Raw genomic sequence first — 13,997 nt, forward strand, 5'->3', positions numbered from 1 at the left:
TCATGTGCAAGTTTTGTATGAGCATATGTTTTTATTTTTCTATGATAAATGACCAAGAGTGTAATTGCAGAGCTGTATGGCAAATTCATGTTTGGTTTTTTGTTGTTTCTTTGTTTGTTTGTTTTTTCACATCTTTATTGGAGTATAATTGTTTTACAGTGGTGTGTTACTTTCTGCTTTAGAACAAAGTGAATCAGTTATACATATACATATGTCCCCATATCTCTTCCCTCTTGCATCTCCCTCCCTCCCACCCTCCCTATCCCACCCCTCTAGGTGGTCACAAAGCACTGAGCTGAGCTCCCTGTGCTTTGTGGATGCTTCCCACTAGCTATCTATTTTACGTTTGGTAGTGTATATATGTTCATGCCACTCTCTCTCTTTGTCACATCTTACCCTTCCCCCTCTCCATATCCTCAAGTGCATTCTCCAGTAGGTCTGTGTCTTTATTCCCGTCTTGCCACTAGGTTCTTCATGATCTTTTTTTTTTCCTTAGATTCCATATATATTTGTTAGCATACTGTATTTGTTTTTCTCTTTCTGACTTACTTCACTCTGTATGACAGACTCTAACTCCATCCACCTCACTACAAATAACTCCATTTCATTTCTTTTTATGGCTGAGTAATATTCCATTGTATATATGTGCCACATCTTCTTTATCCATTCATCCGATGATGGACACTTAGGTTGCTTCCATGTCTTGGCTATTGTAAATAGAGCTGCAATGAACATTGTGGTACACGACTCTTTTCGAATTACGGTTTTCTCAGGGTACATGCCCAGTAGTGGGATTGCTGGGCCCTATGGTAGTTCTATGTTTAGTTTTTTAAGGAACTTCCATACTGTTCTCCATAGTGGCTGTACCAATTTACATTCCCACCAACAGTGCAAGACGGTTCCCTTTTCTGCACACCCTCTCCAGCATTTATTGTTTGTAGATTATTCGATGATGGCCATTCTGACTGGTGTGAGATGATATCTCATTGTAGTTTTGATTTGCATTTCTCTAATGAATAATGATGTTGAGTATTCTTTCGTGTGTTTGTTGGCATTCTGTATATCTTCTTTGGAGAAATGTCTATTTAGGTCTTCTGCCCATTATTGGATTGGTTGGTAGTTTTTTTGATATTGAGCTGCATGAGCTGCCTGTAAATTTTGGAGATTAATCCTTTCTCAGTTGCTTCATTTGCAAATACTTTCTCCCACTCTGAGGGTTGTCTTTTGGTCTTGTTTATGGTTTCCTTTGCTGTGCAAAAGCTTTTAAGTTTCATTAGGTCCCATTTGTTTATTTTTATTTTTATTTCCATTTCTCTAGGAGGTGGGTCAAAAAGGATCTTGCTGTGATTTATGTCATAGAGTGTTCTGCCTATGTTTTCCTCTAAGAGTTTTATAGTGTCTGACCTTACATTTAGGTCTTTAATCCATTTTGAGTTTATTTTTGTGTATGGTGTTAGGGAGTGTTCTAATTTCATTCTTTTACAGGTAACTGTCCAGTTTTCCCAGCACCACTGACTGAAGAGACTGTCTTTTCTCCACTGTGTATTCTTGCCTCCTTTATCAAAACTAAGGTGACCATATGTGCGTGGGTTTATCTCTGGGCTTTCTATCCTGTTCCATTGATCTATATTTCTGTTTCTGTGCCGGTACCAAACTGTCTTGATGACTGTAGCTTTGCAGTATAGTCTGAAGTCAAGGTGCCTTATTCCTCCAGCTCTGTTTTTCTTTCTCAAGATTGCTTTGGCTCTTTGGGGTCTTTTGTGTTTCCATACAAATTGTGAAATTTTTTTTCTAGTTCTGTGGAAAATGACAGTGGTACTTTGATAGGGATTGCACTGTATCTGTAGATTGCTTTCGGTAGTATAGTAATTTTCCCAATGTTGATTCTTCCAATTCAAGAACATGGTATATCTCTCCATCTATTTGTATCATTAATTTCTTGCATCAGTGTCTCATAGTTTTCTGCATACAGGTCTTTTGTCTCCTTAGGTAGGTTTATTCCTAGATATTTTATTCTTTTTGTCACAATGGTAAATGGGAGTGTTTTCTTAATTTCACTTTCAGATTTTTCATCATTAGTGTATAGGAATGCAAGACATTTTTCTGCATTAATTTTGTATCCTGCTACTTTACCAAATTCATTGATTAGCTCTAGTAGTTTTCTTGTAGCATCTTTAGGGTTCTCTCTGTATAGTATCATGTCATCTGCAAGCAGTGACAGCTTTATTTCTTCTTTTCTGATTTGGATAAATTTTATTTCTTTTTCTTTTCTGATTGCTGTGGCTAACACTTCCAAAACTATGTTGAATAATAGTGGTGAGAGTGGGCAACCTTGTCTTGTTCCTGATCTTAGTGGAAATGGTTTCAGTTTTTCACCATTGAGGACGATGTTGGCTGTGGGTTTGTCATATATGGACTTTATTATGTTGAGGAGAGTTCCGTCTATGCCTACTTTCTGGAGGGTTTTTATCATAAACAGGTGTCGAATTTTGTCGAAAGCTTTCTCTGCATCTATTGAGACGATCCTGTGGTTTTACTCCTTCAATTTTTTAGTATGGTGTATCACATTGATTGATTTGCGTATACTGAAGAATCCTTTCATTCCTGGGATAAACCCCACTTGATCATGGTGTATGATTCTTTTAATGTGCTGTTCGATTCTGTTTGCTAATATTTTGTTTAGGATTTTTGCATCTATGTTCATCAGTGATATTGGCCTGTAGTTTTCTTTCTTTGTGACGTCTTTGTCTGGTTTTGGTATCAGGGTGATGGTGGCCTCGTAGAATGAGTTTGGGAGTGTTCCTCCCTCTGCTATATTTTGAAAGAGTTTGAGAAAGATAGTTGTTAGCTCTTCTCTAACTGTTTGATAGAATTCACCTGTGAAGCCATCTGGTCCTGGACTTTTGTTTGTTGGAAGAATTTTAATCACAGTTTCAATTTCAGTGCTTGTGATTGGCCTGTTCATATTTTCCATTTCTTCCTGGTTCAGTCTTGGAGGGTTCTGCATTTCTAAGAATTTTTCCATTTCTTCCAGTTTCTCCATTTTATTGGCATATAGTTGCTTGTAGTGATCTCTCATGAACCTTTGTATTTCTGCAGTGTCAGTTGTTACTTCTCCTTTTTCATTTCTAATTCTATTGATTTGAGTCTTCTCCCTTTTTTTCTTGATGAGTGTGGCTAATGGTTTATCAATTTTGCTTATCTTCTCAAAGAACCAGCTTTTAGTTTTATTGATCTTTGCTATCGTTTCCTTCATTTCTTTTTCATTTATTTCTGATCTGATCTTCATGATTTCTTTCCTTCTGCCAACTTTGGGGGTTTTTGGTTCTTCTTTCTCTAATTGCTTTAGGTGTAAGGTTAGGTTGTTTATTTGACATGTTTCTTATTTCTTAAGGTAGGATTGTATTGCTATAAACTTCCCTCTTAGAACTGCTTTTGCTGCATCCCATAGGTTTTGTGTCGTCGTGTTTTCATTGTCATTTGTTTCTAGGTATTTTTGGATTTCCTCTTTGATTTCTTCAGTGATCTCTTGGTTATTAAGTAGTATATTGTTTAGCCTCCATGTGTTTGTATTTTTTACAGATTTTTTCCTGTAATTGATATCTAGTCTCATAGCATTGTGGTCAGAAATGATACTTGATCCAATTTCAATTTTCTTAAATTTACCAAGTCTTGATTTGTAATCCAAGATATGATTTTTCCTGGAGAATGTTCCATAAGCACTTGAGAAGAATGTGTGTTCTGTTGTTTTTGGATGGAATGTCCTATGAATATCAATTAAGTCCATCTTGTTTAATGTATCATTTAAAGCTTGTGTTTCCTTATTTATTTTCATTTTGGATGATCTGTCCATTGCTGAAAGTGGGGTGTTAAAGCCCCCTACTATGATTGTGTTACTGTCGATTTCCCCTTTTATGGCTGTTAGTATTTGCCTTATGTATTGAGGTGCTACTATGTTGGGTGCATAAATATTTACAATTGTTATATCTTCTTCTTGGATTGATCCCTTGATCATTATGTAGTGTCCTTCTTTGTCTCTTTTAATAATCTTTATTTTAAAGTCTATTTTGTCTGATATGAGAATTGCTACTCCAGCTTTCTTTTGATTTCCATTTTCATGGAATATCTTTGTCCATCCCCTCACTTTCAGTCTGTATGTGTCCCTAGGTCTGAGGTCAGTCTCTGGTAGACAGCATAGATACGTGACTTGTTTTTGTATCCATTCAGCCATTCTATGTCTTTTGTTTGGAGCATTTAATCCATTTACATTTAAGGTAATTATCGATATGTATGTTCCTATTACCATTTTATTAATTGTTTTGGGTTTGTTATTGTTGGTCCTTTCCTTCTCTTGTGTTTCCTGCTTAGAGAAGTTCCTTTAGCATTTGTTGTAAAGCTGGTTTGATGGTGCTGAATTCTCTTAGCTTTTGTTTGTCTGTAAAGGTTTTAATTTCTCCGTCGAATCTCAATGAGATCCTTGCTGGGTAGAGTAATCTTGGTTGTAGTTTTTCTCCTTCGTCCCTTTAAATATGTCCTGCCACTGCCTTCTGGCTTGCAGAGTTTCTGCTGAAAGATCAGCTGTTAACCTTATGGGGATTCCCTTGTGTGTTATTTGTTGTTTTTCCCTTGCTGCTTTTAATATTTTTTCTTTGTATTTAATTTTTGATAGTTTGATTAATATGTGTCTTGGTGTGTTTCTCCTTGGATTTATCCTTTATGGGACTCTCTGCGTTTCCTGGACTTGATTAACTATTTCCTTTCCCTTACTAGGGAAGTTTTGAACTATAATGTCCTCAAATATTTTCTCAGTCCCTTTCTTTTTCTCTTCTTCTTCTGGGACCCCTATAATTCGAATGTTGGTGCGTTTAATATTGTCCCAGAAGTCTCTGAGACTGTCCTTAATTCTTTTCGTTCTTTTTTCTTTATTCTGCTCTGCAGTAGTTATTTCCACTATTTTATCTTCCAGGTCACTTATCCGTTCTTCTGCCTCAGTTATTCTGCTGTTGATCCCTTCTAGAGAATTTTTAATTTCATTTATTTTGTTGTTCATCACTGTTTACTCTTTAGATCTTCTAGGTCCTTGTTAAACATTTTTTGTATTTTCTCCATTCTATTTCCAAGATTTTGGAACATCTTTACTATCATTATTCTGAATTCTTTTTCAGGTAGACTGCCTATTTCCTCTTCATTTGTTAGGTCTGGTGGGTTTTTGCCTTGCTCCTTCATCTGCTGCATATTTCTCTGTCTTCTCATTTTGCTTAACTTACTGTGTTTGGGGTCTCCTTTTTGCAGGCTGCAGGTTCGTAGTTCCCATTGTTTTTGGTGTCTGTCCCCAGTGGCTAAGGTTGGTTCAGTGGGTTGTGTAGGTTTCCTGGTGGAGGGGACTAGTGCCTCTGTTCTGGTGGATGAGGCTGGATCTTGTCTTTCTGGTGGACAGGTCCACATCTGTTGGTGTGTTTTGGGGTGTCTGTGGCCTTTTTATGATTTTAGGCAGCCTCTGTGCTAATGGATGGGGTTGTGTTCCTGTGTTGCTAGTTGTTTGGCATCAGGTGTCAAGCACTGTAGCTTGTTGGTCATTGAGTGGAGCTGGGTCTTGGCATTGAGATGGAGATCTCTGGGAGATTTTCACTCTTTGATATTATGTGGAGCTGGGAGGTCTCTTGTGGACCAGTTTCCTGAACTTGGCTCTCCCATCTCAGAGGCACAGCCCTGACACCTGGCTGGGGCATCAAGAGCCTGTCATCCACACGGTTCTGGCACAAGGTGGCCATCCCTCGTTTCACATCAACATGATCTCAGGCACAAAACTTCTTTTTCCATTTTGTCTTTAAGTTACTTGTTGAAACAACTGGCCCACAGTCCCCAGGACTGTCACGTCTTTGGCTGCTGGGGCCCCTCCAGAGCTGGCAGCCTCAGTGAATGCTGCCCTCCTCTCGGGCTCTGAGGCAGTTCAGTGATGGCGGAGGGAAGAGACCCCGAGCCAGGAGTTCCAGCTCTGCAGAAACACGGGCTCCATTCCATGTTTGGTTTTATAAGAAACTGTCAGAATTACTGTACCATTTTACATTCCCACCACCAGCAATGTACAAAAGATGCAGTTGCTCCCCGTCATCAACAGCATTTGCTATTAACAGTCTTTTTTACTTTAATCATTCTAATAGGCATGCAATTGTACCTTATTGTGATTTTAATTTATCAAAAATTTGTATGCTTCAGTTGAAAACATTATGTGATTTTTCCTTCCTTAGTATGTTAATATAGTGGATAACATTGATGGATTTTTTTTTTGAGGAGGCAACTTTTTAAAAAATAATGAATATATGTATATGTATAACTGAATCACTTTGGAACTGAATCACTTTGCTGTACACCTGAAACTAATACAGCATTGTAAATCAACTCTACTCCAATAAATGTTTTAGAAAGTTATTACAAAATAATGGCTATAATCCCTTGTCTTGTACAACATATCCTTGTTGCTTATTTTTTTATACATTGTAGTTTATATCTGTTAATCCTGTACCTCTGTCTTGCCCCTCCCACTTCCCTCTCCCCACTGATTACACTAGTTTGTTTTCTATATATGTGAGTCCATTTCTGTTTTGTTATATATATTGGTTTGCATCATTTTTTAGATTCCACATTTAAGTGATATCATACACTATTTGTCTTTCTCAAAAGGGAAAAATTCTCAAATCTGACTTTTTTCACTAAGCATAATATTATCTGTGTCCATCCACATTGCTGCAAATTGCAAAATTTCATTCTTTTTAATGGCTGAGTAATATTCCATTATATATATATATATATATATATATACCACATCGTCCTTATTCATTCGTCAGTTGATGGACACTTAAGTAGGTTGCTTCCATATCTTTGCTATTGTAAATAGTGCTGCTATGAACATTGAAGTGCACATATCTTTCCGAATTAGTGTTTTTATTTTTTTCTGGATATATACCCAGGAGTGGAATTGCTGGATCATATGGTCGTTCTATTTCTAGATTTTTGAGGACCCGCCATACTGTTTTCCATAATGGCTGCACCAATTTGCATTCCTACTAACAGTGTACAAGGGCTCCTTTTTCTTGCCAACATTTGCTTTTGGTAGACTTTTGATGGTAGTCTTCCTCACACGTGTGAGGTGATATCTCATTGTTGTTTTGATTTACATTTCTCTAGTAATTAATAATGTTGAGCATCTTTACACATGCCCCTTAGCCATCTGTATGTATCCATTGCAAAAATGTCTATTCAGGTCCCTTTTTGATTGGGTTTTTTTATATTGAGTTGTACGAGCTGTTTTTATATTTTGGATACTAACTCCTTGTAGGTCATATCATTTGCAAATATTTTCTCTCATTTCATAGGTTTTCTTTTCATTTTGTCAATGGTTTCCTTTGCTGTGCAAAACCTTCTATGTTTAATTAGGTCCTATTTGTTTATTTTTGCTTTTATTTCTTTTGCTTTAGGAGACACAGACAAAAAAATATGGCTACAATTTATTTCAAAGAGTGTTCTGCTTATGTTTTCTTCTAGGAGTTTTATGGTTTTAGGACTTACATTTAGGTCTTTAATTCATTAGGTCTTTAATTCTTCAATTCATTTTTACTTTATTTTTGTATATGGTGTGAGGAAATGTTCTAATCTCATTCATTGCCAGTTTTCCCAGCACCACGTATGGAAGAGAATGTCTTTTCCCCTTTGTATAGTCTTGCCCTCTTTGTCATAGACTAATTGACCATAAGTGTGTGGGGTTATTTCTGGACTTTGAATTCTTTATCTGGTAAATTGTTTATTTTTGTTTCATTATTTATTTTTCGGAGGTTTTCTCTTGCTCTTTCAATTGAGAGTACTTCCTCTGCCTTTTCATTTTGCTTAACTTTATCTGCCTCTATGACTTTATGTGAAACAGTTACCTATTGCAGTCTTGAAAGTGTGTTCTTATGTGGGAGTATCCCTATATAGACTGCATGTGCTCAAAGCCTTTGGGGGAGAGCTGGATTTGATGTGGATGCAAGTCTCATCTTTCCTCAGGGTATGCTGGCAGCTGTCGCCTTGGTAGCAGGTGGGGCTGGAGATGGAGGGGCTACAGCTGGAGTCAGGTGTGAGGTGGAACTTCCCCTCTGCTCAGTAGCCATCACCACCCTACTGGGGGTGAGGTCTGATCCCAAGTTGCTGGAACAGAAACTCTGAGGGTCTGGTCCAAGCTGGCTCTGTTCCATCTAAGTGTGTGTTTTCCCCCTCCCAGCACTGGGGCTCCTGCCTCAGATGGGGGAATTTCTGTGGCAAGGGGAGCCCATGTGTGGTCTTGGCTCCTGTTGGCCACAGACAAGAGACCCAAGCTGTCTCCAATGCACTGCCTCACTCTGCTCAGACACAGCCTCGAGTGCAAGTCCCCATCGTTCCTCACAGCCCATCTCTGCCATCAGCTGCCCCTGCCCTGTTGTGGAGCCACTCCAGTAAGCAGGTAAGGCCCATGTAGACTCTTAGCATATATCAAGGTATGAGCTGTGGTCAAGTGGCTGCCACCAGAGATCTAGGTTTCTTCTGAAGTGCTGCTTGAATAAGTGCCAACAATGGCTGCTGCCACCCCACCCAGGCTCTGCCCTGGGACCAGGTAGCTTCTGTGTCCCACCGCCATGTCTTCTCCCCAGTCATGACCACCCCAGACCCAGTGCTGCAGTGTGACATGGCATGAGCACCGCCAGAGTGTTCACTTGATTCAAGCTGGGGTGCAAGACGAAGCAGTCATGGGAAACCCGGCAGCCATTAGAGCAGTTCTTTAACCACATTCTATGCTCTGCCTCAGGGGATAGCCAGAGCATACACGCTCCTCATAAGCAGAGTCTAGGCTTCCCACAGCCCTCCTGTAAGTCCCAGTGGTTCTCCAACCAGCCAATGGGGCTCCTCTCCCCTGTGTAGGATCCCAGGACTGGGGCACCCAATCTGTGGCTCTCACTGCTCACTCCCAAGGGTGGGTGTCAGACTGCATATTCTCCCTTTTCCTCTGAGTCCCTTTCCAGGGGCATAGGTCCTGACCCAATCACTTTCTTTTCCTTCCTATCTGATTACATGTGGATCTTTCTTACAGCCTTTATTCTGCCAGTTTGCAGTTAGTTTTCAGTGAGAATTGTTCCACTGAAGACGTATTTTTGACGTGTTCATGGGGGAAGGGGGAGGTGAGCTCCACATCCTCTCACTCCACCATCTTGATCGATCCCACTCAGGTTCAATATTTTTTCTTGAGTAAAAAGCTTCTTAATTTGATGTCTGACTTTAGTCAGTTTCCAGAGTCCTGACATGGTTGTTTTTGTTCATTTTATCCAGTTTTATGATTGAGAGAATTTACCTAGCTCCTTACTTCACCATTCTGCAAGTCCTGTCCCTTGATCAATGCAATTTTATTTCTAATTAGGAAATTAATGTGTTGAGCATCCAATGTAGCACAAGTTTCTTTCCCCTTTCACATATTTGGTAATATAAAAATGAATGGGTTACAGTGATCTAAATGGGATCATGGAGCCAGAAACTCAGCTAAGCCAGTACCACAAGACCCAACAGTATATGAACAAGCAGAGAAAGCACATTTATGCTCATGTCCAGCTAAAAGTACCTAAAAAGTTTTCCAGGTATTCTTCAGTACTGTGGATCCAATTTCTTCAGTTACAAAATCTGTACTAGTGAGTTCCTAGATAACTAGGTGTACTCTCAATCATTTTGAATACAGTTCGTTAATACTTAGATATGTGTGGACACCATTCTTCATAAAGAACCAAACAAATCTCAAAGCAGTTTTCAGTACTATAGTTTGTCCTTCTTCTAGTAGTTTCTGAAAATTAGTTCTTAATTCTGGATTGTAACCTTAGGCTTAGAGTAAATTTAGCAGAATTACATAATGTTGTCAGTGTGAAATTCATTGTCTTGTAAATTAATCATTCCTCACTCTTTCTGGTAATTAACCCTGAATTATTGTGGCATTATTTTAAGGAAAGGAGGGATTTCAAGGACTGGCCCATTTTATCTAAACCTTAGTTGCCTTTGGCCCAGTCGCTTAGTTGGTTAATGCACCTGTCTGGTAAACCTTAGTTGATATGAATTATGATTTAGGATTTGACAATTATCTGGCTCTGATATGGGCCAGGTGTATAAGGAGTTAGTGACCCTTTGTATCTGATGTTCTTCTGCTTAGAAAATTCTCCTAACAGCCTTTAAGCTCAGCCAAAGTGAAAATGCCATTTTCACAAAGATAACCTGGATCTTCACTGTTCATTCCCCCAAATTACCAAAAGACTTTGCTGATGATCTATTAGAAGGGAGTACTTTTTTCCCTTCTCTCTGGACTTTCTCCTCCCCAGATTTACTCCTTTCCATGGAAGAGAAATTTGCTTAATATGATTGGTAAGTTTGGAGAAAATAAACTGGGCATCCTCAGCTCAGTTCTGCTTTTTTTTCTCCTTGAAACAATCCTGCTCTCAGGGAGTAGAAGTTATCCTCTGAAACTCAGTGGTAGAGTCTCCTCAACCCATTTTACCCATGATAGAGTGGTTTAGTTTACTTAATTAGTCTGCTATATCCTCCAATTTAGCCTTTATTAGTGATAAAGTTAGTAATTTGGCCTCTGAACCGTTCTTTTATATTTTTTATTTGACTCTGCTTCTTTCTTTTCTTTTTTTCTTTCAGTTTTACTGAGATATAATTGACATACAGCACTGTATAAGTTTTAGGAGTATAGCATAATGATTTGACTTATATACATCATGAAATGATTACCACAGTAAGTTAATGACCATCCATCATCTCATATAGATACAAAATAAAAGAAAAACAAAAGGTTTTTCCCTTGTGATGAGAACTCTTAGGATTTTACTCTCTTAACAACTTTCATATATAAGATACAACAGTGTTAATTATATTTATCATGTTGTACATTACACTCCTAGTACTTATTTATCTTATAACTGGAAGTTTATACCTTTTGACCGCCTTCATACAATTCCACCTCCCCTCACACCTTCCCTCTGGTAACCACAAATCTGATCTCTTTTCCTATTAGTTTGTCTGTTTGTTTGTTTTGGAAGTATAATTGACCTACTACACTATGTAAGTTCCTGGTGCACAACATAGTGATTTTTATGTATTACAAAATGATCACTACAGTAAGTCTAGTTACCATCTGTCACCATACAAAGATATTACATTATTATTGGCTATATTCCCCACACCGTATATTTCATACCCATGACTCATTTATTTTGTAACTGAAAGTTTGTACCTTTTAATCTCCCTCACCTATTTGTCTCATTCCCCCACCCCTCTGCACTCATGCAACCAGCAGTTTGTCTCTATATCTATTTCCCTGTTTCTGTTTTGTTATGTTTGTTCATTTGTTTTGCTTTTTACATGCCACATATAAGTGAAATCATACAATATTTGTCTTTCTGATTTACTTCACTTAGCATAATGCCATCCAGTTTCCTCCATGTTGTCACAAATGGCAGGATTTCCTTCTTTTTATGTTTGAATAATATTCCATTGTATATATATCCTGCATTTTCTTACCCATTCATCAATTGAAGGACATTTAGGTTGTTTCTATATGTTAGCTATTTTGAATAATGCTTCAATGAACATGGGTGTGCAGATATCTCTTGGGATACTGATTTCATTTCTTTTGGATATATACTGAGGAGTGGGATAGCTGGATCATATGGTAGCACTATTTTAAATTTTTTGAGGCATCACCATATAGTTTCCTATAATGGCTGCACCAATTTACCTTCCCACCAACAGTGTATAATAATCATTCCTTCTTCTTCACGTCTTCACTAACATTTGTTATCTCTTGTCTTTTTGATAATAGCCATCCTAGTAAGTGTGAGATGATAACTCATTGTGGTTTTAATTTGCATTTGCCTGATAATTAGTAATGTTGAGCACTTTTTCATATACCTATGGGCCATTTGTATGTCTTCTTTGGAAAATGTCTATTCAGGTCCTTTGCCTATTTTTCAATCGAATTATTTGATTTTTTGCTATTGAATTGCATGACTCCTTCACATATTCTGGGTATTAATCCCTTATCAGATATATGATTTTCAAATATTTTATCCCATTCTGTATGTTGCCTTTTCAACTTATTGACTGTTTCCTTTGCTGTGCAGAAGCTCTTTAGTTCGTTGTGGTCCCACTTGTTTATTTTAGCTTTTGTTGCCTGTGCTTTTAGTGTCTTATCCAAGAAATCATTGCCAACACCAATGTCAAGGATATTTTCCCCTATTTTTCTCCTAAGAGTTTTATGGTTCAGGTCTTACATTTAATTCTTTGATCCATTTCAAGTTAATTTTTGTGAGTGTTGTAAGATAGTGGTCCAATTTCATTCCTTTGCATGTGGATATCTAGTTTTTCAACACAATTTATTGAAGAGACTCTCATTTCCCCATTTTGTGTCCTTGGCTTCCTTGTCAAAAATTAATTGATGGGATTGACATATATACACTAATATGTATAAAATAGATAACTAATGAGAACCTGCTGTATAGCACAGGGAACTTCACTTCGCTGTACAGTAGAAACTAACACAACGTTGTAAAGCAACTATACCCCAATAAAAAAAAATAATTGATTGTATATGTGTGGGTTTATATCTGGTCTTGCTATTCTGTTCCACCAGTATATGTGCCTGTTTTTATGCCAGTACCATACTGTTTTGATTACTGTAACTTTGCAATAAAGCTTGAAATCAGAAAGTATGATACCTCCACCTTTGTTCTTCTTTCTCAAAATTTCTTTATCAGGGGTCTTTTATGTTTCCATATGAATTTTAGGATAGTTTTTTCTATTTCAGTGAAAAAAATGCCATTGGAATTTTGATACTAAAGAGCTTCTGCACAGCAAAGGAAACAGTCAATAAGTTGAAAAGGCAACATTGAATCTATAGATTACTTTGTGTAGTACAGATATTTTCACAACTTTAATTCTTTTAATCCAAGAACACAGGATATCCTTCCATTTATTTGTGTTTTCTTCAACTTCTTTGATCAGTGTCTTATAGTTTTCACATACAGGTCTTTCACCTCCTTGGTTGAATTTATTCCTGAGGTTGTTATTTTTGTTGTTTTGGTGCTATTGAAATGGGACTGGTTTCTAAATTTCTCTTTCAGATAGTTCATTTTACTGTATAGAAATGCAACTGATTTTTATATGTCAATTTGGTATCTTGCAACTTTACTGAATTTGTTGATTAGTTCTAACAGTTTTTAGTGGAGTCTTTAGGGTTTTCCACATAAAAGATCATGTCATCTGCAAACAAAGATAATTTTACTTCTTTATATCTGATTTGAATGTGTTTTATTTCTTTTTCTTGCCCAATTGCTCTGGCTAGGTCTTCCAGTACTATGTTGAATAGAAATGGTAAGAGGTGGCATTGTTGCCTTGTTCCTGATCTTAGAGGAAAGGTTTTTAATTTTTCACTGTTGAGAGTGATGTTAGCTGTGGACTTTTCATATATGGCCCATAGCATGTTGAGGTACATTCCTTCTGTATCTAATTCATTGAGAATTTTTGTCATGAAAGGAGGTTGAATTTTGTCAAGGATTTTTCTGCATCTATTGAGCTGATCATATCATTTTTACTCTTCATTTTGTTAATGTGGTGTGTCACATTGATTGATTTGCAAATGCTGAAACACCTTCATCTCAGAGATGAATCCCACTTGATCATGGTGCACGATCCTTTTATTATGCTCTTGAATTCAATTTCCTAGTAGTTTGTTGAGTGTTCATCAGCTATATTGGCCTGTAATTTTATTTTCTTGTAGTGTCCTTGTCTGATTCCAGTAGCATGGTAACATTGCCCTTATAAAATGAGTTTGGAAGCATTTCTTCCTCTTCAAAGTTAAGGAAGAGTTAGACAAGGACTGATATTAATTCTTCTTTAAATGTTTTGTAAAATTCAGCTGTAAAGTCATCTGGTCCTGGAATTTGCTGTGTTGG

This window comes from Balaenoptera borealis (genome assembly GCF_965194805.1).
Source record: "Balaenoptera borealis genome assembly, chromosome: X".
Lineage (NCBI taxonomy): Eukaryota > Metazoa > Chordata > Mammalia > Artiodactyla > Balaenopteridae > Balaenoptera > Balaenoptera borealis.